Source organism: Lates calcarifer, linkage group LG12 (assembly GCF_001640805.2).
Source record: "Lates calcarifer isolate ASB-BC8 linkage group LG12, TLL_Latcal_v3, whole genome shotgun sequence".
Taxonomy (NCBI): domain Eukaryota; kingdom Metazoa; phylum Chordata; class Actinopteri; family Centropomidae; genus Lates; species Lates calcarifer.
The window spans coordinates 14,699,341-14,722,115 of NC_066844.1; the positions used below are offsets into that span (position 1 = coordinate 14,699,341).

Here is a 22,775-nt window from a genome sequence, read left to right on the forward strand (position 1 = left end):
AATGATGCATTAGAGTGGTGTCATTGGCTGGGTGTAATGATCTCTGGTGATGAGCACATGGCTGCCAGGCTGGGGCTAATGGGCCTGGGCCTGGGGCCAGCTCAGGCCTCACCTCCCCCTGAGAGGGTTAGGATAGATATGAGGGATGAAGGGAGGTGGGGTGGGAGGCGGGGTAGGGAGCAGAGGTGAAGGAGAAAGACAGAAGAAGAGAGGATGAGAGGAGGAAAATGAAGACAGGGGTCAATGAGCAGGACAACAATGTGAAGACAGAAAAGGATTCCAGTTTTAAAGATTTAGATAGCACTGACTTCACATGACACCAAGTCAACACACAGTGTGGAGCAGAAAAATACTTAGGTTCCTGTAAAAATGAAAGCAGAAAAAAAATATTGCTGCAATATCTCTGAGGTAAACAGGGGCAAACTGCCTCTAGATGTGCAGAAAATTACAAATTCTTCTCTCCTCTAAAGTTTAACAATTGGAGTCAACTATGTGTTAAATAGAGCTTTTTCTTAATTAATCTCTACATGCAGTTCACCAAAATTACACTACAATCCTATTAGCTCTATAATAACTCGTCCTCATTAACAGTATATCCCCCCTGAGTTTACCATGGCAACTGTTGGTTATGCTCTCTGCAAACACACAGCAGCAGTTACCTGACTTTTTCATCTTAAGCACAACCTGCAATTACAGTGTAACTCCAACAGTGACTGCAGAATCCAACAAAAACAAAACAAAGCAATAGATACAACTGTTTGTAATTTAGATAGCTACTGTTCAGCTCTGTTCCACTACATGTGAATAAATATCAGTACATAGAGCAAGAACCTGTCTTATAAATATATTACATTGCAAAGACTGTAACTTTAAAACAAAGGTAATTAAACACTGCATAGAACATATATACGTATTAATAAATGGGCTTTCAAATAAAAGCCAACTTAATTAACTAAAACTTTATTCCATGTTCCTTTCATTGAGCTGTTAGATGACATAACTTTGTTAAAGACAAATACTGAATGTTACTGAAACACATAATCAGAGCAGCCACACACCCCAGTGACCATAATCATAAACATGGTTTACAAGCAGCAGTGAATACCTCGCCACCACTGAGATGCTCCACTGTCACCGAGAGGTGGGGGATTTGGGCATGTGTGCGTGTTTGTGAGTCCACAAGGAGTTTGTGGCCAGAGCAATCCTGGTTTGAAGATGAAGACAATAACAACAACACATCTGAAAGCTCTCTCTGTTGGGACTAGAGCTCCTGCATAACAACAACCTGGCTGGAAAATAAGCAGAAACAAGCAAACACAAATGCAACAGTGCCTGAATGCACATGTGCACAACTGATGCACTTATCAAAGACAGGATGAAGCCATCAAAAGAAAAAGTCTAAAATGCATTAATCATTTAAGGGATGAGATTATTACAAGGGGAACTTTACGCACGCAGAGTCACAACAGATGGGGTAATTGTGAGCTGAATGTAGCAGAGCTCCTCTCTAACATAAAGCTCCTTGTTCCTCCCTAGTCTACACTGTTGTCCAGATTGTGCTCATTAAGGTCTTCCCTATCACACAAACACCCACACATGTCCTTCATCCTCCTCCATGGCTTTGCTTTGCACTAAAAGCACAAACCTACACGCGCAAATACACACCACGAGCATGTGAATATGTGCATACACACACACACACAAACACAAAACACAAAGCAAAATGTACAGCGGCAGCTGGGTTTGCTCTGGTTTCCTGCTCCCAGGGCATGTGGTTCTTCCCTGGAGGACCACATGAGCTCTGACCCAGGGCGCAATGCGTCTTGAAATTGTCCTTGCTTCTTTTTTTTGTGCGCTCTCCCTGCCTGCATCCTTCTGTTATATCTAGCATGGGAACAGACACTAACAGCAACAAGAAAATCCACAAGTAAAAAAAAAAAAGGGTGAACACATTTAACCAGCTCTGACTGCATTCAACAGTTATTACCTCACCACCAAAATGGATTCCAGGACATCTACAGTGAATAAAGAATAGATCCAGTGTGCTCAGATTAAGCTAGTCCTCCGCCACTGGCCCTTCTTTTAGAGTGCTTTGCGGTGTGGAAGGTACAGCGCTTCCCTTTGATAGTTGTTTATCTGTTCAAAAAGCTGATGTGGGCAAAACCCATCAAGGAAGAGAACCAAATATAGTCCTGATTTACAAGAAAACATCCAGCTCGATTTTACACACTGAACTATCAATAGCCAAGTATGTAAATGCTGTGTTATTGACATGCTATGGTGGTGGATATTTCCTGACATTACTCCCGTGAGGCCTTCCTCCTTCCCCCCTGATACTGAGGACTAATTAGATTTTCAGGCTTTTATCAGCTCTAACTGACACATACAGTCCTTTCTTTCCAGTTTGCTCTCTCCCTCTCTCTTTTATCTGCCTGTATTCTTTATCTCTCTGGGTGGCAGAAGCTACACGAAACCACAAAGGAAAAAGCAGAGAAAACCATAACGTCCAAACAGACAGAAGCCATTATACCTTGAAGATGTGTGGAAAAACAGAGATGGACAACCGTTAGGAAACAGCTGTACTTAGCCAAGCCGTTCTCAGTCTCCAACAACATGACCAGTGTGATGGTTTGGACACATTCATAATGCAAGGCGAGCCATGTTGTTTCTGTAAACTGGGATGATTTAGCGCTCGTTTTTCCTGACAGAGCTCTGCCCACATCAGCTTTTTGCACTAAGTGAACTGCGAAACGACAATGCTGATTCAGCCGGATAAGATGGAATGAAAGAGGAATTTTTGCCATTTAGACAGAAGCACGAGACAACATGAGTAAATATCACTCTCAGCAAAACTCATTAAAGGCTGGGGGCTCGGAGAGGAAGGGCTGGGAAGTAAGCTAGCAGAATATTAGATCATAGGGAATAAACTTCTAAAAGCATGTTTGAGGACCAAGGATCATCTAAAATTATACTAATGCCAAGTGATACCTGGAAGTCAGAACAGAGGAGGAAAGTTTTGCTCTTCAGTCACTCGCTTGTAAAGAGGCTTTAAGAGACAGCAACACAGCATCACCAAATAAAAACTTAATGCTGTCCATCTTTTATTGATAAGACTGAATTATAAATGCCAGTGACAACAGAGCTAGCCATGTCACAGCATGGGCATGATGGTAAGATGGTGGCAAGAGTGGAGGGATGAAAACACACACCAGATCGACAGACAGATACGTTACACTGCCCAACAACACACATCTGTACTTCAAGTACCACAGTTCAAGTGAGGCAGCGAGGAAGCTGAGAGAGTGCTTGATAAATCTTCCAAAGACTTCGCAGAGGCGTTAATGTACTTTTTCCCCTATAAATAAAACACCTTGGGCTTTGAAACAGGCATAAAGTCTGATTCATCCAATCTGCAGCCCCCTGAGAAGGCATGAAACACACACAGAATATGAGAAAGCCCAGGAAAAAAAAACAGACATTTATTACATATTGAAGGAGGACGAGTCATGGCGTACACTTGCAATTTAATCAGCGGTGTCCCATAATGCATATGAAATATGGAGGCGAAAGCCCACAAGCTCGAAGCCAAACTCCTGGGTTCTCTATCACAAACGTTCTGAGACAGAGAGAGATGGAAAGAAAAAAATGGAGGAAGTGTGAGAAAGGGAAAGAACCTCTAGGCATACAGTCTGGAGAGAACAAAGCTTGAGCACTTCCATTGCAGATGGATTTTTCCCAAACATGAAAACTAGATTCACAGACCAAGGCTTTCATATAAAACAGAACAGAATAAAACAGAATGAGGTAGCAGAGAACCTCCAAATCTCCTCTGCGTCATTCCTTGACACACAAATTTGCCATCCGCTGTATTCTAGTGCTGGAAGACATAAAGGAAGTGGCTAGGAAAGTTTAAATAGACACATCCAGTGCTGAATGTGGCTTGCTGCAACACTATCAAGCCAATCCCTTTGGTCATAATTGAGGCTGGCAGGGCTTTGCTAATGTGTGACTTTGTTCCCATTGGCCTGCCTCGCTCTGAACAGAATGTGCAAAATCTCCAAGGACCCTTGAATTTACCAACAAAAGTTGGCATTCAGATGCAAATTCTGCAATGGTATGCATCTATGTGAGAGTAACTTTCTCTCAGAGAAGTTTATGTGTGTTTGTGTGTGTGTGTGTGCGCGCATGCATGCTTGTGTGTGTGTGTGACTATGTGTCAGTGGAAGGAGGGGTTTGCAATTCTCAATACAGTATGGAATGCTTTTTTCATGATAATAAGAAGCCATGGTTTGCTGCTATCCTTCATCTATCATTCTCTGCTTGCAAATCTCTGCTCCACCACCAGAATCTGGAAAAACACTGCAACAAAATCATTATTTTCAATCAGGCTTGTCAATCTCATACTAAATGACAAAATATGTTCCTCCACAGCGTATTCTAGGGTACCAGTGTGAACTGTTGGTGTCTTATAGTACACAAGAAAACAAGCACTGCTGTCTGGTGTTCTTTGTGTGCTTCTACCCACAACTTTACCTTTTGCACTGTAAGAATGTTCCTGCTTTAGTACTAAATGTAAACATAGGTAGATTTAAGCTGCTCCAACCAGTGACCAATGCTGTCGTTTCCCAAGAGAAGATAGTCCATGACAGGTGCTTTAAACATCTTGGTAGTACAGCTGCGTCCTGTATGATCTGCTCTGCCAATGACCTCTAACTAACAGCTTATCAGTTATTAATGTTGGCTTGATGACATCTAAAACAATGGCTCCTTTAACAGGTCAGCACAGTCTGTCCAAACTCTCCAGTCCCTGGCTGATAACCCTGAAATCATATTCAATAACTCTTTAACTGCTCTTTGGTTTAAAACAGCACCTCCACATTCTTTTGACAAATGTGCCTTTACTTCCTAATAACTAACTTTAATAGTTGAGAATGACAAGAGATAATGCGGAGGCTGATCCCATTCACCGGGAAGATTTAATTTAGATTTCCCTCAGGTTCCGATAAGCTTGGCACTCTGCAGACATTCTGAGATGACAGTCAGAACCTGCACAGCAATTTTCTCTTTGAATACACAGACACAAAAGAGCATGGTTAGACTTTAAAAGAGAGGAAAATGAGATTTCTGCTGCGATGAGGAGACTCAAGTGCGAAATATTTCTTTCTGCACTTACCGTTAAACTATTTGCCTCTACATTTGTGTGTGTTTCTCTTCTTGTTTATACAATATATTCATCCCTAACCTTTAATACCATGTGGAATGTGCTGCCTAGACAGTGAAATATGAATGAGTGTAATTTTAGTACTTAACACATCATTAATCCTGCAGTGAGTCTGGTGCCCTGAGAAAAGGGGTGAAGCTGTGATGTGTTCTGACTGGAAAGAACACACTCATGCAAACACACACACACACACTGCAACTTATCTTATATGTACCTTCATTTGTTTGTGTATTTTTCTCCAGCAGATTTTCCTGGGTACGCCTTTTAAATGATTTGGGCAAGGTACCTAAGTTCCAATTAAGTGATATCTTAGCCAGGTCGATAAAGAAATGGTTTTCCCAGTTTGTTTTGGCACAGAACCTGACTGGCCTGCATAGATCCCTGACCTCATCTCTATCCAACACCTTGGGGATGAAATGGAGCAGTGACTGTGAAGGAGGACTTATCACCCAACATCAGTGTCTGACCTCACTTATGCACTTCTGACTGAATGGGAGCAATTCTTTGAAGCAAGGTTTCAACATCTTGTGAAAAACCTTCCTGGAATAGTGGAGGCTGTTTTCTCAGCATGTTACATACTTTTGGCTATTTAGACTTCCCCTCTGATTGGTGATATGGTGTAAATAATATTCATGAAGTAGTACGTAAGTAGAAGTAACATGGAAGTAGGGTAATAAACTGATAAATTATGAATGCAAACACACACACAGAGCAGAGAGAGAGAGAGAGAAACTGTCCTCAGGAGTCATTTTCTGGTAGTCACAAAGACATGATCGCAGACTTAGAGCAGGGGGTAAAAAATTATCTCCATCTCTGCAACTCCATAATCCACAGGGCCCATTATCTTATAAATGGTTTCAACACGAGAGTGATGGGATGCTGGGAAAATTTGGTGGAAAAAAATATGAGGGTGAGGGAGAGGGAGAGAGAGAGAGAGAGAGAGAGAGAAAGAGAGGTATGAAAAGAAAGAGACTGTATGATGATGTCAGTTCAGACAAAAGGCCCAGTCATGATGTGTTCTTGCTGGAGAACAAAGAGCTCTGACAGACTCCCCAGGTCTTCTCTGTTGACTATAAATGTACACCATACGCACACACACACATACACACATGCAGGCAGAGCAGCAGACAGACACACAAACACACCCACACTCTACATATCAGACTTCAAATTTCTCTCTCCAACAGGGGGACAGAAAAGGAGAGAACAACAGTTAGGCTAATTATCTCTGAATCTGGAGGAAATGAACAGAATCGTATTGTTGTATTGTTCTCTAATTGTTTGGCCCCAGCAGCACTAGAGGGGCATCACACAGCTACTGTCTGCCTTTTTGTCTCCGGTTTAGCAAACTAACTCAGTGAAGATATTCCTTATAATGAGCTTGGATCGTAGCCATGCCACAAAATAACAACGTCAAAACCTGCTGGAGGATGAGGATGTGTTGGTGACTGAAGTCAGTCTTCATCTCTAAAGATGCCGGTTCCCACTTTCATTCATACATGTCCACCTCGCTCTCACTCTCTGTTTCTAGTGGCAACTGTGTGGCATGTAGGGCTAGCGTGGTGGTCTGTAGGTTTTTAGGGCGCTTCAGTCAGGGTCCAAGGCAGGGTCACGGCATTTACCCCTCCTCCACTGCACCCCTGCGGTATGCTCCAAGAGATCCCAAAAAGAACACGGAGGTGTTAGAGAAAACACAAACAGAGCCTCGATTGTCCCAGACTTGGGTTCAAACCCCCCCCCTCACACAGCCCCACCTCCAGGGGTTTAAGACTGAGAGAATGAGCAACTGTCAATGGTGTTTTGTAAATACGTGGCTGTTTTCACTTCAGATGGGTTTATTCAGACGTCAGAGGGAAATGCGCCTGCTTTGCAGTCTGTGAGTGTCCTTGCCTTTCCTGTCCTATTGAGATTTGTATGGGAAAGCCATTTGTGGCTCGTCCGAGAGAGCGGCACAATCGCCAGCTCCTTTGAGACAGGGGCTGACAGCTGAAACAAGTGAGCAAGCTGGTGGACAGGGCAGCCCGCTGAGTGATGGCTGTTTCTTATTGGCACTTATTGACCAGAGGCAAAGCCCCCCTACAGTGTGTCACATCTCAGCTAAATGGATTACAGACAAATCAGCCGGGGGCCATTGTTCCACTGACCTAACTACCTCACTGAGACCTCAGTGCAGCAACTTCAAGTGACTTCTACATGACATTGCATAACTGCTGCACCGATGAGAAATCACACATCACTCAAAATGCGATCTGCTAAGAACTCCATAATACTGAAAAAGCGTGATGAGGGGAACATTACTGGGATGCACACAGTGATATTTATCTGCTGGGGATAATGCAATTATCTCTTTAAACAATGCAGTCTGCCTCTAGTTTATAAACTGCACACGTGCTCGTGAAATTAGATCATGTTCCACAGGACTCATAGGTTTTAAGCTGTCATTTGTTGTGTTTTAATTACATGCCATTTCTCTCCAATCATCAAATTAACACCTGCAGTGGGGACTGCTCCTAATGGCCCTGATGTAATGATGATTACAGACAATAACAATTTCAACTTTCAGTAAACAACTGTCGCCCGCCTGCTGAATAATTTACAGAAAGCCCAGATAAATCGATGCACTGGCTGAAAGTTACAGTTCAGCTGCTGCAGAAGTGATCTTTTCTATAGACTATGGATTCTTTTACTCGCCCAATAAACAATGACTCTTGACTACTCAAAGAGGTCCTACACAGCAGAAGGATGTTTTACCGTGTGGTGGTGGTGGGGGCCATCTTATCTGGTGTTAAGCACACCCTTGGGGGTTGGAGAGGTGACGACCACTTCTTTACTTCGTCACTCCTCCCATTCTCTGTCCTAACCCCCCACCATCACTAGCTGGCTTTCTCCTGGCCCTTTTGTCAGTGGATTACTGGGGGGTTTAGAGGCGCACACACCAATCCTTCCCTCCCCTATCGGAACCACACAGGGTTAAGATTAGAGCACAGAGGGGAGACCTCTGCACAATGATCTGAATTACAGAGGCTTTCTATGTATGGCCACTTATAGTCCCCCCCATTTGCTCTACTCAGAAATCGCCACAGAGCGCTATTCACAGCTTGTGGTTTTCCCAGCAGGAATCTTGGGCCGTATGCCAAAACCCAGGGCACAATTTTTGAATCTGTAACAACACCTAAAGAGTTCAGTGAGTGTGTGTGTTTTTTTTGAAATCCAAACTCTTTTTCTTTTGTTCAGTTTAAACACAAACATGTGTGATGGTCCTTGTAATCGTCTTTGGTAAATGACCATCACAGAAAATACAGACAACAAACAAACAAGCCTCGGGTGAAACCGCAGCGGTATGTAACTGTAACACAGCCCACATCATCCCTCCATATTGTGAGAGAGCACAGGCTGTCTCCTCCTCTACAGGTCGGTATCCATCTCTCTCTGCCTTGTCCCCGGGACAGCTGCCCAGACAGCCCATCTGTCTGTCCTGACCTGTGTTTGAGACCATGGGGGGAGCCTAAGTGGCCCATGAAGGGGGTCTCTGGCATGTTGCCCGCCCGGTAATGACAGTTAAGCTGCCAGCAGCTTGCCTGACAGCTCTCGAGGTCTCTCTGTGGTGCTAGAGTATTGATATTGTATCGGGTTGCAAAGGGCTTGGCAGCCTTTTAATGAGCGCTTAGATTGATCAGGCAGTAGTGGCGCTCCCTTTACTGTGGATGATGCTTATTGGCTGTCCCTGAAGGGCTGACCCCCTCTTTGCTCTGTATCACTGACTGAGAAAGGAGACACACACACACACACACACACATATGAACACAAACATGCTAGCACATGTATACTATAAGAAAGCTTAAGATGTCACAATGAATGTTGGTATTAAATGTTCACATTTCATTTGTGCGTGGAATAATCCTGATTTGTTTTGGGCGGGTTTGCAATCCATTGAACTCAATACAATGACTGAATGAAGGGATCCATATGTCTTTGTCTTTGTGTGTCAATATATGATGGGAGGAGGCATGGTGGAGCAGTGGTTAGCACTGTCGCCTCACAGCAAGAAAGTTCCAGGTTAGCCTGGGGCTTTTCTGTGTGGAGTTTACATGTTCTCCCTGTGCCTGTATGGGTTCTCTCTGGGCACTCCAGCTTCTTCCCACACTCCAAAGACATGCATTAGATTAATGGTTGACTTTTGCCCCTAGGTGTGAATGTGAGTGTGAATGGTTGTTTGTCTATATGTGTTGGCCCTGCAATGGACTTTGGAAAACTTAATGATAAACTGTAACTGTAATTACGTTTTTTTTTTTTTTTTAAACAAAGAATTACTTAACTAGTCAACTTTAGTTGAGACTAAAATATTTCCTGGTAAATGGAAAATCTGTTGGAGTCTGTTTGCAACAGCTGAAACTAATTATTAAGGGACTCAATCGGTCACTGAAGTCATCAAGTTAAAAATACTACTGGCAATAAACTTTACTTAAAAATAATTGAAACTTGAAATCTGCTTTAAAAAAAAGAAAGAAATCTTTTAGTTTTAGTCTACATGTAGTAATAAAAAGATCAAGTTGATGTAATTTCAATAATTCTTTCTCCAAATGGAATAATTTATCAGCACTTACACAAAATATTTTCCTCAGTAAAGAGAATTGCTGAAATAAGAATTAACAGTGATAAAAAAAATTTAAGTTGGGACAGTAAAACTTAAAAGACAGATCAAAATAATATTAACACACACACACACACACACACACACACACACACACACACATAACTGACTGACTCTCCCTCCCACACACACTGGAGAAATAAAATATTTTTATGAAATTCTTTGTGAAGTTACTAACTGGATAACGGAGGCAAGCAAAGTTCAAATGAACAGACAGAGAGAGAAAGGGATCTTTAAACCACCTTCCTGTCAGCGCCTATAATGGCACTTCACCTTTCTGTCCCTCCTCCTCCTCTCCACCTGCCTGCCTCCACAGGCTCATGTCAAGGTCACAGCAGTGGTCTCTGGGACTCCACTCTCTCCTATTAGCCCTCCATTAGGTGCCTGTCAGAGAGGCAGCCAGCTGTCAGCTCCCCTGTGGTTGTGATCATGACCCCCACTCAGCCTCTGGACCCCCTCTGGGATCTACAGCAGGGAAGTAACAGGATGGAGGTAGAAATGAAACCCCTGCTCTGTACTCAGGGGAGGGGACATTGTGATTACTTTTCTGTGGCCTTTACTACTGACGCAGCTGGGAGACCATTCCACGACTTTGCTGGCAATGGGTCACACTAAATGTGATGTGAAAAAATTGCAGTGAATGCAGTGAATTTACACACTTGGAAAAAGTGCATGTTGTGATTATTAGTTCAACATGTTCTCTACACACCTGATGGCAACCTGCTCTACCTCCCTCTGTCACTTTCTCGGTTTTGTCCCTCTCTCTTCTATTAAACATGAATTAGGAGCACCTTGATCAAGTTCATAACCCTTGTGTTGTAATTAGTGCTGTGTCAGAGCGCAGAGTGGCCCCGCTTCACTAATAGAGTAATTACCGCACCGTCAGCCAGCTCTCTGACCTCAACCCCCACACACCTTCAAACCTTCCAATTGCACCTTCCTGTCAGCTCAGATGGAACATAAAGCATCACACAGGACAAGAGATATATCCAGCTTTTCAAGCACCCTGGGATTAATAGGCGCCTATAACCTTTTACTGTGGATCACACTGAGCGTAAAGGTCAATCAGATTCATGAGAAAAGCGTCGTGGATGAATGTCTGCATTTAATGAACGTTGTATAGCATCAAGATCGCTGTTGCACTCTCCTATATGTGAAGTAGAAAAGCATTAAAAATAAATGGGGAGCAAAGCCAATTCAAGACTCACATAAAATGGCCTGTAAATTCAGAGGGTAAGCAGACGAGAGAGCCTTGGTCTATGGAGGAGAGAGAGGGACGCTGTTTTACTGCTGGAAAGATTCAATTAATTATCCCTACGTCTTAGTTTAGGGAGGGTTAAACACTATAAGCAAAATATGTGAGCCTTCAACCAGAATCTCCACCAGCTGTCCTGCATTTTTCACAGGGTGGGCAGTGACGACATACTTGGTGTCATTCTGTGTTTGGTAAGCTCCTTGTTAAACATGGCTGCGATTGAAAGCTATTAAAGCAATTATCTTAACGGCAGGAGAGCTGGGGATCAGACAAGAAAAAGAGGGCCTTTTGTGGAAAGATGAAACCTCCTTTCAGCACCATCGCCCCAGATAGCTTAAGTTAACTGAGTGGTTATGCAAGTGGGCAGAAGAGATAGTTTTTTCAAGAGTCCACACACACACGCACACACACACATACGCACATTTTTTTCACATCCTTACAAATACAGAGCCAACTTCCCAGCCAGCCGATGGGAGCTGACACACAGCAAAAGAATGAGCTACTTCTGTGTTGTTACTATAAAGCTTGGCCAGAGTGCCGAGCGGCCTCTCTGTGTGTGGCGCCTCAGGTTGGCACACTCACAGGGGGCTTTATTGGGGTGCCATCCTGAGCGTCAGGCAGCATGCCCGATGTTGACAAAGCCTGGTATCGCCTGCTGTCAGCCCATTCTGTGTGCACCCGGCGGAAAGAATCAATTAGGCCGAGCTCACAACAGAGCACTTTAATATTTGACTTTTAATCAGCGGGCAGAAGGCAGGCTGGGGCATGGAAGCAAGCTGGCAGTTTCCGTCTTGCTGATGTGGAAAATGAGGGTCAGGGAAATTCTCCCAGAGCCCCAAAATGTGCATCACACACACACAAACACCCCAGGGAGGATGTGAGGAATCAGTCTGAGGAAAAGTTGCCACCAACAACAGGCTAATCCCCAGAGTGTTAAGGGGAAATATCCTGTCATCACTCACAAGATATCAAAAGCACCTTATGCAACCAGCTGCAAGGAATGGATGAGGAATATCACATAACTCTGTTAGTAAACAACCAGAGCTCTGCGGAAGGGACAGTGGTTAAAGAGAAGAAAACCGAGTTGATGGGGTCTTCGCTCGGCAGATGAACGCCTTTGAAGAGTTTCTCTTGAACACTTTTGGTTTTTTTATTCTGCACCGCCGAAGGCCCCTTCTGCCAGCAAGAAGAGCAGGAAGAAAGAGAGAGGTGAATGCTGTCCTCACGCTGGGGTTTTGAAGTGGAGATCAGTCCTCAAACAGAATAGCTTACCAAAGGCACATCATTCACCTGTCTGCTCTTGCTAGTGTCACAGAGACAAGAAGGAAAATCAAAGTTCAGCTCCCTCAAATGCTCTGTCAAGAAAAGTTATGTAGCCAGGCATATTTTTTTCACAAACAAAACACTATCACGGCTATATTAGGAGCCGTTTGTAACGAGTCATTTGTTAATCAAAAAGGAGAGCTGATTAGAGTCTCACAAACTGATGTTTTTGCAAGTGATAATGAGTCAGCTGTGCACAGCTGTGCATATATTATGCCCACATGTGCTGAGAGCTGCTTCTTCTGTTGCCATCCAACTGTTCACACAGAATGACTCTGATCACAGCAGCAGCACAAGCATGTTGCTGGTAAACAGCCAAGAAGACAGTGGTAGCACTGCAGTGGTGATTTGTCCAGATCTGGCAGATTTATTGCCTCTTTACAGCATATTTGCACAGAAACATTTATTTTTTAAAACTCAGTGCTCCAAATACTGATTTAAGGCTTAAAAATGGCCTATGTTATCATTGCTTGTTTAGCAAAGACATGAAGCTAGTTTACTACCCAAAACCACAGGGAATGAGAGTGATTTTTCAGCTATTGATTTAATAATTCTGAGCTTTGTACCTCGCTCATTAATTCTCACGACTGTTTCCCTCAGCCTCACCTCACCCCCACTCCCTGCATCTTTCATTTCACTCTCTTTTCTCATCTCTTCATAATTACCATTTGGACTGATGGCCGCTGAGGGGGCATCTGCTGTGGCCACAACGCAACCCACAGCTCCCTTTGATCATGGATTCCATCTCAGTAGGGCCAACAATAACCATCCTCTTATTTGTGCAGAATGAAATGCTAATCACGGGCAGGCAGATCAAATGAGGTGATGTGATTTTGAGACTGACTGAAGCAGTGAGATGAGTGTGTCGCCTCTGGAGGTGACAAATCTACCCCCCCCCCCCAAAAATAAATATAGTGTTGACGTTAACTATAGCCTGCTGCATTGTGTGTTCCCTCTGAGATCTGTAGAAATCCATGGTAACAGGAACAATGATCAGAACCTGACTTATTTTCAGTTCAGACGTAGGAGTGATACCCAGATAGATGGAAAGATGAAAAATAGATGCATGACAGGTCAAGAGTAGACTGCACTCAATAGGAGTGAACCTACTTTGATTACATTTCAGTGAAGAAACACACAGACATGACTCTGCATGCACTATATATATATATATATGTGTGTGTGTGTGTGTGTGTGTGTGTGTATGTGTGAGAGGGAGAAGTGTAAGGGCAGAGGGAGATTTCCCTTTCACACTGTGTAAAAGGTTAACAGCCTTACCTTCCTCTCTAAACAAGCTGTCTCTGATGTTCTCCTCTCCTACTGAAATCAGCCTCTGATTGCCAAATTCTGTAAGCAAACACAAAGTCCAGAATGGATGAATACTTGGAACATATGCAACTTCCACTTAGGAGCTCAAACAGAGCCAGACTCATCTCATATCTACAGCATGGCTTGTTTTTTGTTTTTTTTCTTCTTTCTTTCAGTCATCTTTCAGTCATGAATACTGTATGTATCCTGATTCCTCCATGCCTGATGCTGGCTTGTAATGTCTCTGTCCACCCTGACAGACACAGTAAGACATTCTGAGTCCAGATGCCACTCCCAGTCACCACGCCTCCCTCGCACATTCCCAGAGGATGGTGACACATCTGTTTTAGACCAGAACACTGTAACGAATAGTAGGATATGGAGATAAACAACCACAAATGGTCATAGCAGTCTACATGGTGTGGAATCGCATCTATCTGCAAGTATACACACAAGATAAAATCCATATTTGACTGATGTTGCGACGCCTGCGGAAGCAGGCAATAGTTCAGGAGGTGGGTTAATTAGATCTCAGCCAGAAATAGAGAGTAAAAATTGTCTAATTTTTTACATAATTACCTCTCACCCTCTAGGACATTTTTAGTGATTGTGATAATAATCAGCATCTGTTTGTAATGCTATGTAAACACTGCTTATTTTCTGTCAGGCAGACAAGTAAATCCTTACACTGCTTCAAACTAGGTGTCAGAAGCAGCTGAGGTACAGAAAAATAGTTGTTTTAACCCAGCTCGTTCCATCAAGCTGCCATCTAACGCTGTCTTCACGTCTCCAACAGCCTCTAGTTGTGATCGCGTAAGCCACAATGCCTTGTTCTGTGTCTGCCTGTGCAGGCATGTTGACAGGAGTGTAGCTTTCTGATCCATGCTCTGATTGGACAGGTGTCAGTGTCCGGCATGTAAACATCTGAACTGAGTCAGACGCCTCCATAAGCGCACTGTGAGAATCTAATGTTTCACACGCAGTCTTTGATGAAATGCTTTGCACACAACAATGTGGTGATGCACACACGTGCACCCCTTTGGTATGTGCGCCAAGGCTAAGAATACGCCGGAGAACCTTATAAGCCCACATGTATCTCACTGCCAAGGCACGTCTCTGACCCCAGCTGCTCTCTGCCTGAGCCAGCTCTGCCATCCACTCATGGGCATCAAAGAGAGGTGAGACTGGACACCTGTGCCTGTCTATCTGTCTGTCTGTCTGGAGCAATAAAAAACAGCCTAAGACCTCTGTCAAGGCTTGCTTCTCACTGTGAAGCATATTCCTAGATAGCTTACCACATAACTGACAGAGACATTTGAAGCCAAGCAAGGACACAACAAAGAGGAGGAATTTCACTGGTGCGACAACAATACAAAACAGCAGAGACATCATTTATTTTGACAGGATTGTATTTGGCCAAAGATGACATCCCCATAAAGTTGCAGCATTCAGCAGACACTGCAGGCTGCAAATGGCAAAAGTGATTTACTTTCTTTTTCTCTTGCTAAAATAAAGGAGTGACAGATTTAATATAAATAAGCAGAGAGGGGGAGGAAGAAGGGAGGGGATTGGAACAGGCTGCAGGTGACAAGGCGGTGTGACAAGCGTGGCAGCTGAGAGAAAATTCGACACCTGGCCTTGTCCTTGATGTGAATAAGAGGATGATACATCAAAAAGTGACGGGGCAGAAAGATGGCTATTACCCAGGCGAAGAGGAAGAGGAAGAGGAGGAGGAAGAAACTATTTTTAGGAGTGGAGTAAAAATATGGCAGGGTTTCATCTAATATTCCTCTCCACACAGTGCTCCTGTGTCAATGAATCATGCTTTATTAGTTACAATAATCTTGTGCAGAGATACACTCAAAATGTAATGACATTCTAAAGCAACAAGATCAAATGCCCACATTAAGAAATACAAGCAATTGAGCAACTCCGTCCTGGAATGAGCGGTCTGTCAGTTCAGGCTGATCCTGATGAAGTTTGACCAGGAGGGTAAATGAGCGGGAGCCTGAGGCCGTGTTTTTCTTTGATTGGCTGCGTTCTCCCCGTCGAGCGGGAGGCTGATTGATTTCAGTGAGCTGGAACCCTGGCTCTGCCCCTATTGATCCCTCATCCCCAGCTCTGTCTCTTCCCCAATTAAGAGTTCACTAAAGCTGCGACTATGGACCTCTCCTAATGAATACCACCTTACTGCCAACATCTCAATGTTGCATTCACTACGCTGCCTGTCTCTGCTCCTTTCTCACTTCATTTCTCACTTTTGTCTGCTACTCCTCCACTTCAGCTGTTGCTAATGTTCAGTCACATCAGAACAATACGAGTGGAATTGATCTGGATTTGTGATGAGGTAGCTTTCGGGTGGTGGGATCAAGGTAAGCAAAGGAGTCCCACAGTTCATTAAACATAAGCGTGGGGTAGACAGTCCAAATCTCTTTAACATCACTGGGAATCAAGTTCTTCACCAGCGGCCAGATTTTAAGGATTAGAACGAATTGAGCTACTTTGGATGTAGAAATCTGGGATGTGTCTGGGTGTCAGGCGAAGAAGATCAAAAGATTCATTAGATTAGAATTAGATCAAACACAGTCAAAACTTGAGAGGACAGAGAGAGGAGGAGTGTGTGAGAGTGGTCGACAAGAGAGAAGAAGAAATCCAGACGTAGGAGCAAAAAAAAAAAAAAAAAAAAAAAAAAAAAAGTTGTCTGACTCAGAATAAGCTTAATTGTCAGGTACATACAGATACAAGGGATCTGCCTGCCTCTTTGTCTTTCTCCAGAGTTGTTGGCGTGTCAATCTCTTGATCTGCCCACCTTGAGGGTGCCGTCAGAAAATGCAGTGCAGTCACAGGTCAGTCGTGCCCCGATGCACCCCAGCCCTAAACCCATAATCCCACTGCTTTGGTGGAGTGAGAAAATCCAATTTCAGAGATCTGTAATTCCATAAACCTTATTAGGCACAACAATGGCTGCTACACCCTAAGGGAGAGGCATGAGGGAGGGGTGGGGGTGTGAAGGGTTGGAGCTGAAGTTGTGACCAGGCTAAACACAGGGACAGAGAGAGGGTGATGAACACAGAAAGGGAGATTAAGGTAGAGCTGGAGTGTAGCAAATCAGGGAAATGAAAAAGACAGAAGTGCTCTGGCACGGCCGCACTTCTCGTAAGTTACCATGACTAGGTACAACATGATGAAACGGGTGACACGCTAAGATTCACAGGGTAAAATTTTCAACTTGCCACTAAGTGTTTACAGTCGATGTCCTCACTGCTGCTGAAGTCGTTGTCCTTGTTTCACCTAAGTCTCACATTATGTTGTAATGTCTTAAATTTGTCACAGCTCTTCCCTTTTTGTTTCCTTTTATTTTTCCTTTATTTACCACATAATCCCTTCTTTTCCTTAAAAGCCTGAAGAGGGCAGAAGGGTCTGGATGATGTTTTATACACCAGCATATGAATGGAACTGAATTTCAAAATAAAAAGTATTTCAGTTGGTTTGGCTTAGCGTGTCCTACCATCACCGCCGCATGCTGTATTCATTTAATCGTAACATCAATGGGCCACTTAGACTGCCGTTATTTGAGTGCTCTCATTGATTGTTTGCCTAAAACCAGGGGAGTGGGGAGTTGCCTGTTTGTTTTGCCTTACTAATGGACACCATCTCAGTACACACCTCAGTGAGAGTGGAGCCAATAGCAAGCAGTGCAAGCAGACGGGGGCATAAAAGAAAGAATGGTAAACAACGGCAGGTTGATCAACAAAAAATCTTTAAATCCATACGTGAGGGACCCAGGTAGTGGAAACGTAGATGAGAATAATTATGGTAATAATTACAACCATGGTGATGAGATTCTGCTTATCAGACAGAAAAACTGTTGAGAAAAAATGGCTTTGAACTTGAGCCAGATTTTGGCTGTGTTCCAAAATCTCCCAATCACTGCTCTTAGCAACCGCAGTTAATTCTGTCATAAATTATTCACAAGTGTAACAAAACTGTAACTGTAGCAAAAGGCCACTGATAACCCCAGGATCTAAAAGCCGATTAGAGGAGGAGATTGGAGCAAGGATTTAACACAAAATTCGGGGATACAGCAGGCCTTTAGTGACATCTCTGCTGTTTGATATTGCAAGTGAGAAGGGGCCTCTAGCCGCTGTCTCTCCTGAGACAGATAGGGCAGTGAAGCCTGTATTCTGTGGCCAGCAGGGTGTAATTACATTTCCCCGTGGGGCACCTCCGCCGCAGCAGCTCAGCCATATACAGGGAAGAGATTGAAATCTGATTGCACTCGCGCACACCAGTCGAATGTCTGTCCGCAAGTGAACACTGGGATTCACACGTATGCACACTGTGCATGTGGAGCTGATATGGCACAGGCACAAACAGAGAGAATCAAAACACACATAGATTCACTTTCAAACACACACCAGTGTGCTTCTCCTTACTTGCTCCTATCAGCCATGGAATACTCTCTACACGCTGCTGAGAGTGGAGCGTTTGAGAGGCATCGTCAAAGAGCCCCTCTGCCTCTCTATCATTATAGCTGAGAGGAGCGGCAGCACAGAGATTTACACACTGATCTCTTGATGCTGCCTCATTGCAGGACCTGTTAACAGCAGCTCATACATACAGATGAACAGGGACCCAGAGAGGGAACATGTGAGTGCTACTTACTGTCAGGGTACTTTTAATGTCTGCTAAAGGAGCTGTGTGTGAGTGAATGGTTAATGACACACTAGTTATGTTTCCAAATTTTAAGCTGAAAATTCTGTTGGGTGAAATGTGAAGTAGGTCTCCTTTTACTAAATGTATGCTAATATATTCGCTATAACCAATATAGATATTTGTTTATCCAAGCAGCAAGATTACACAATTAATCAAGCACTGGTAACTCCGATATACCATGACTTTTAATTTGCTGCTTCTCAGCTTAGATGTAATTTTTGTTTATTTTTTAGGTCTTTCTGGTGGAGTGAGGCCATCTAACAGCGCATGGCAGATTGACATGAATGTTTTATTTACAGAGGATGATAAAGCAGGTACAGTCACATCAACCTATACTGAAAAAATGTGTTTCTATCAGCTTTTATTGCATCCTCTCCTCTCCACAATATGACCTTTTCCATCGCAGGCCAGCTTCAAACTTTTTCGCAATAATATAGCATCATTTCCAAATTCTGTTGTCTGTTGTTGTGTTTTCCTGCTGATTTTTGATGTGGATTTTTAAGTATGTGCAAATTCAAATCATGCAAAAAAACAAAAAACAAACAAACACAAAAAAACGAATGTACCAACTGGTGTAGCTATAGACATGTTCCTCTTAACATGTAGAAAGACTACAAGTGGAGCAGCTGGAGGAAGCTGTAGTTCTGAAAGGGCTGAATGAAACCTAATGAGCGACATAAGCTTTCGGACCCTCTAATCTAACCTCTCTGTGTCTAACCACATAAGGTCACGGCGGTGGTAAAATGAGCAGACACCAGTGCTGCCCCGGTCACCTTCGGGTCCGCAGAGACCATCGAGCAGTGTCACCTTGGCTGCAGACACTGATATCTGCCACCTGTCACCACGCTGCCCCCATGGCCAGGGATGTGGCTGCGCTGACAATGGGTTTGTCGATAGCACTTCCTCCCGAGAGTGGCGATGGGGAACATGTCCTCTGCTTTCATCAACAGCTTGAGTCAACAGCTTCGGCGTGCTGCATTAGCATACAATACATATTCATGCCGTGTCTCCCTTCAACTGCATCGCCAGCCCTCCTGCACATTTTCCAGCCATTTTTACAAACGGCATGTCAAGCGCCCCATTTTCGCCGGGAGTCCCACATGGCCCTTTATGTATTCACTGCACGGCCGCTGCAAAAAACATCAACAGGTCTCAAGGTCGTCACTCCCACTGATTGTGTGTGTGTGTGTCTTTGTGTGTGTGTGTGTGTGTGGCGTTCATGTGTCCCAGAAAGAGTGTGTGAACAACTGAAGGAACTGAAGAAATACGTGAGAAAAAAAATTCAGTTAAAGATGTAATGAATGTGTGTTTGGGGTAATGCAGTGCGAATAAGTGAGTGTAACCATGCAATTGCTGCTTAGTGTGTGAATATAAATCTGAACAAAATGTTACGTACATCTGGGTGCGTGTATGAGGGTGTGCATGCGAATTTGTGTGTGTCTGTGTGAGCAAATAGTGTGGCGTGCGGCTGCAGTTTTAACGTGCCTGGGGACTAGCTGACAGGTAGACTAAGCAGGAGCATCCTCCTTCCGTCCACTGGCATCTCAGTGAGAAAAGAGGCCAGTTGATGTGGGGGTTAGAGCTTCCATGGCAGAGTGTGTTGTGATAAATAATGAATGCTTAAAGAACAGATCTCTGAAGCTTCTTTACTTTCCATCCATCCCTCCATCCTTGCATTCGTTCCTCCTTCCATCCGTATTACTACAAACAGCACGGGGCGTTCAGCTGTCTCTATCATAAATATTTTAACCTCTAGGTCAGTGCTCACATACCCCCCACCCCAACCCCCCCAACTGTTCCGCTGCTCTTAACCGCCGCCACTTGGTGATGACACAGCCTTTTGACCCATAAAGATATTGACAAAACACTGATAGTGAGTACATTCACCAGGACCAGCTTGTAGACTAAAGGCCATACAGGCTTCTATAGGAGTGGCAATGGCTGCAACTGTTGAAATGGCAAGTCTTGAATGAATGCTGAGCAGTTGGTTTCTAAAAAAAAATGTCCCCACAAGATAAACAATCCAAAACTGAACTAGTCCTGCTTTTGGAAAAAGTAATATTTTCACCGTTGTAGTTGTTGTTTTTGCCTTATTTTTAAATCCCCGCACACATTCAGCAACAGTCAGGATTATATCTGGCTGAGTAAATACAAAGCAATGCTGAGACAATGAATGCTCCATATTTCCAAAAAAAAAAAAAAAAAACACAGAGTGTGAAACAGGAGGACAAAGAGAACTAATCACAAATTGGATTCAACACAGAGCCAAGAGCTATGAAAGCTGTAGTGACTTGTTTCACTGTAGAAAGTGGATTCTTACAGATTCAACACAGCTGTATTCTAATTATTGTCCTATAACAGCATACTATAAGATATATAGAAAAGTGAAAATCTCTTAAGACACTCACTTCAAAACCTAATAAAAACATAACACAAGGCAGCAAAGTCCAGCCTAAAAACTACCAACTTTTTCCACCAGATAAACAACAGCTCGTATCCATGCTGCTCTGTCTCAAAGCCAGATACTCTGTGAAAGGAGTCCAGTGCATCTGATGAGCGAGAGGTCTCATCTCTCTTACCCTGATGAGCAGCGCCGTTAGCGACTCCATGCATAAATCTCAGAGGCGAACAGAACGGATCAGAGCATTCAAGTGTAAACTAGGGCAAAGCTCCAGCACTGTACCTTCTAGATACACTACTCTGGAAGCAAGTCTTGTGGAGGAGCAAGCAATCACACACCAAGGGGCATACATGTTGTCATCTATCACATGCACAAACACAAATTCACACACCTGTTCTGATCAGTCCAGTAGCATCCAGTCCTGTCCGGTCCGTTCAGATCCGGTCCCTTGTGCTGGCAGAGCGAGGAGCTTGTCTCACCCCCCACACAGCCCGGTGCAGACAGCTCACTGTTATAGATGCACTGACAAGTGAAAGGAGGGAGGCGTGGTTTCACATGAGATAAATAAAAGAGGGAGGGAACGAGGGAGGAGAGAGGCTCCCTCAATCTACAATTCAATTTTGCTCTCACTCCCTTTTTCGGCAGCGTTTCTATCTTCCTCTTTTTTTTGTCTTCTTTTAGCATATTCTCTCCTCTCCTTTTCCATCTTCCTCCCTGCGTGTTATTCCTCACTGGCTCGCTCTGTTTCCATGAGTTTTAGCCTTTCTTCTCCTGTGTTGCTTCCTGTTTCTTCTTTTTCTCCTTCATTTTCCTCTGCCTCTTCCTTTCGCTTTCTCTCGGCTCTCATTCATGGGGCAGTGGTGTGGTGTGTGTGTGTGTGTGCACGCGTGTGAGACAGTGAAACAGGGCAGCTCTGGCCATCTGTTGGAGCCTGTGAGCTTCACCTATTCACAGTCTCATAAAGGCAGAGGCACACAGAGGAGTGAGAGAGAAAGGAATGGGAGGGAATGAAGGATCAATCTTAATGCTGCAGGGGTGGGGAGGGAAGGCAAAGCCTGGCACACACACCATATCTATCAGGCTGGCACCTCTGAGGCGAGCTGGCGTGGGCACGCCTGCTCACTGGGTCCAGGCAGCACAGGGGATTTGGCTCACAGTCCATGGGCATGCAGATAGAAAAGAAACGTACACCCAAATCAATTTATACACATGCACACAGAAGCACACAAACACACACACACACACACACATATATATATATGTGGGCAAGTTCACACCACACACTCTCACACAGATCCACAAAACCAATTTCCTCTTTGACAAAACAAACAGGATCTATCAAGACAAATAATCCTACAAACTCAAAGAGACAAGGGGACAGGGGACAATTCTACAAACCCACACAAACGCACACACAAAGCCTGCCCTGAATCCTTCCATCACAGCAGAGTTAAAGTAGGCATTTTCCTGCCTGGTTTAAGCCAGGTATTTCTCCTGAGTGCAGGTGTCACTTCCTGTCCCTGACCAGGAGGGAGAGGCGCGGCGGAGGGTGGCAGAGGGTGGAGGCATCCATCACTGTCTGCAGCAGCCGTCCCATGATGGATGCGCCTGTTTATCCCTCTCTGCAGGTTATTTAGATGCAGTCACAGCCAGAGAGATTAGTGATGGAGAACCTCTGCACCTACTCGCCTCTCCTCCCACCCCATCTAATCAATAACACTCTTATCTATTATCTGCATTTCAGGGTATTTCTCCATGGAAATTTGAAGCAAAGAAAGAAAGAGAGATTAATTGTCCACCCCCTCTCAGTGTTTTCAATTACAACGCCTGCAATGGATCATCTGTCTGTCAGCCTGGCACACTACGGTATTTGTGTCACTGCAAAGAGATGAAACCATGC

At 44.0% G+C, this 22,775-nt stretch overlaps 1 protein-coding gene across 5 annotated transcripts in view; it reads right to left on the reverse strand.

Annotated features, from left to right (window-relative positions):
* sulf2a (sulfatase 2a) overlaps positions 1–21,947 on the reverse strand; it is a 32,878-nt gene extending 10,931 nt beyond the window's left edge. For 2 of the 5 annotated variants that reach the window (XM_051074312.1, XM_018680018.2), the window contains exon 1: positions 21,267–21,947. The gene's annotated coding sequence lies outside the window, so the exon portion shown is untranslated. Of the gene's footprint in view, positions 1–13,728; positions 13,798–21,266 lie in introns of all 5 variants that reach the window. The other 3 variants (XM_018680017.2, XM_051074314.1, XM_051074313.1) reach the window with 3 other exon arrangements.
* Positions 21,948–22,775: the final 828 nt, after the last annotated feature.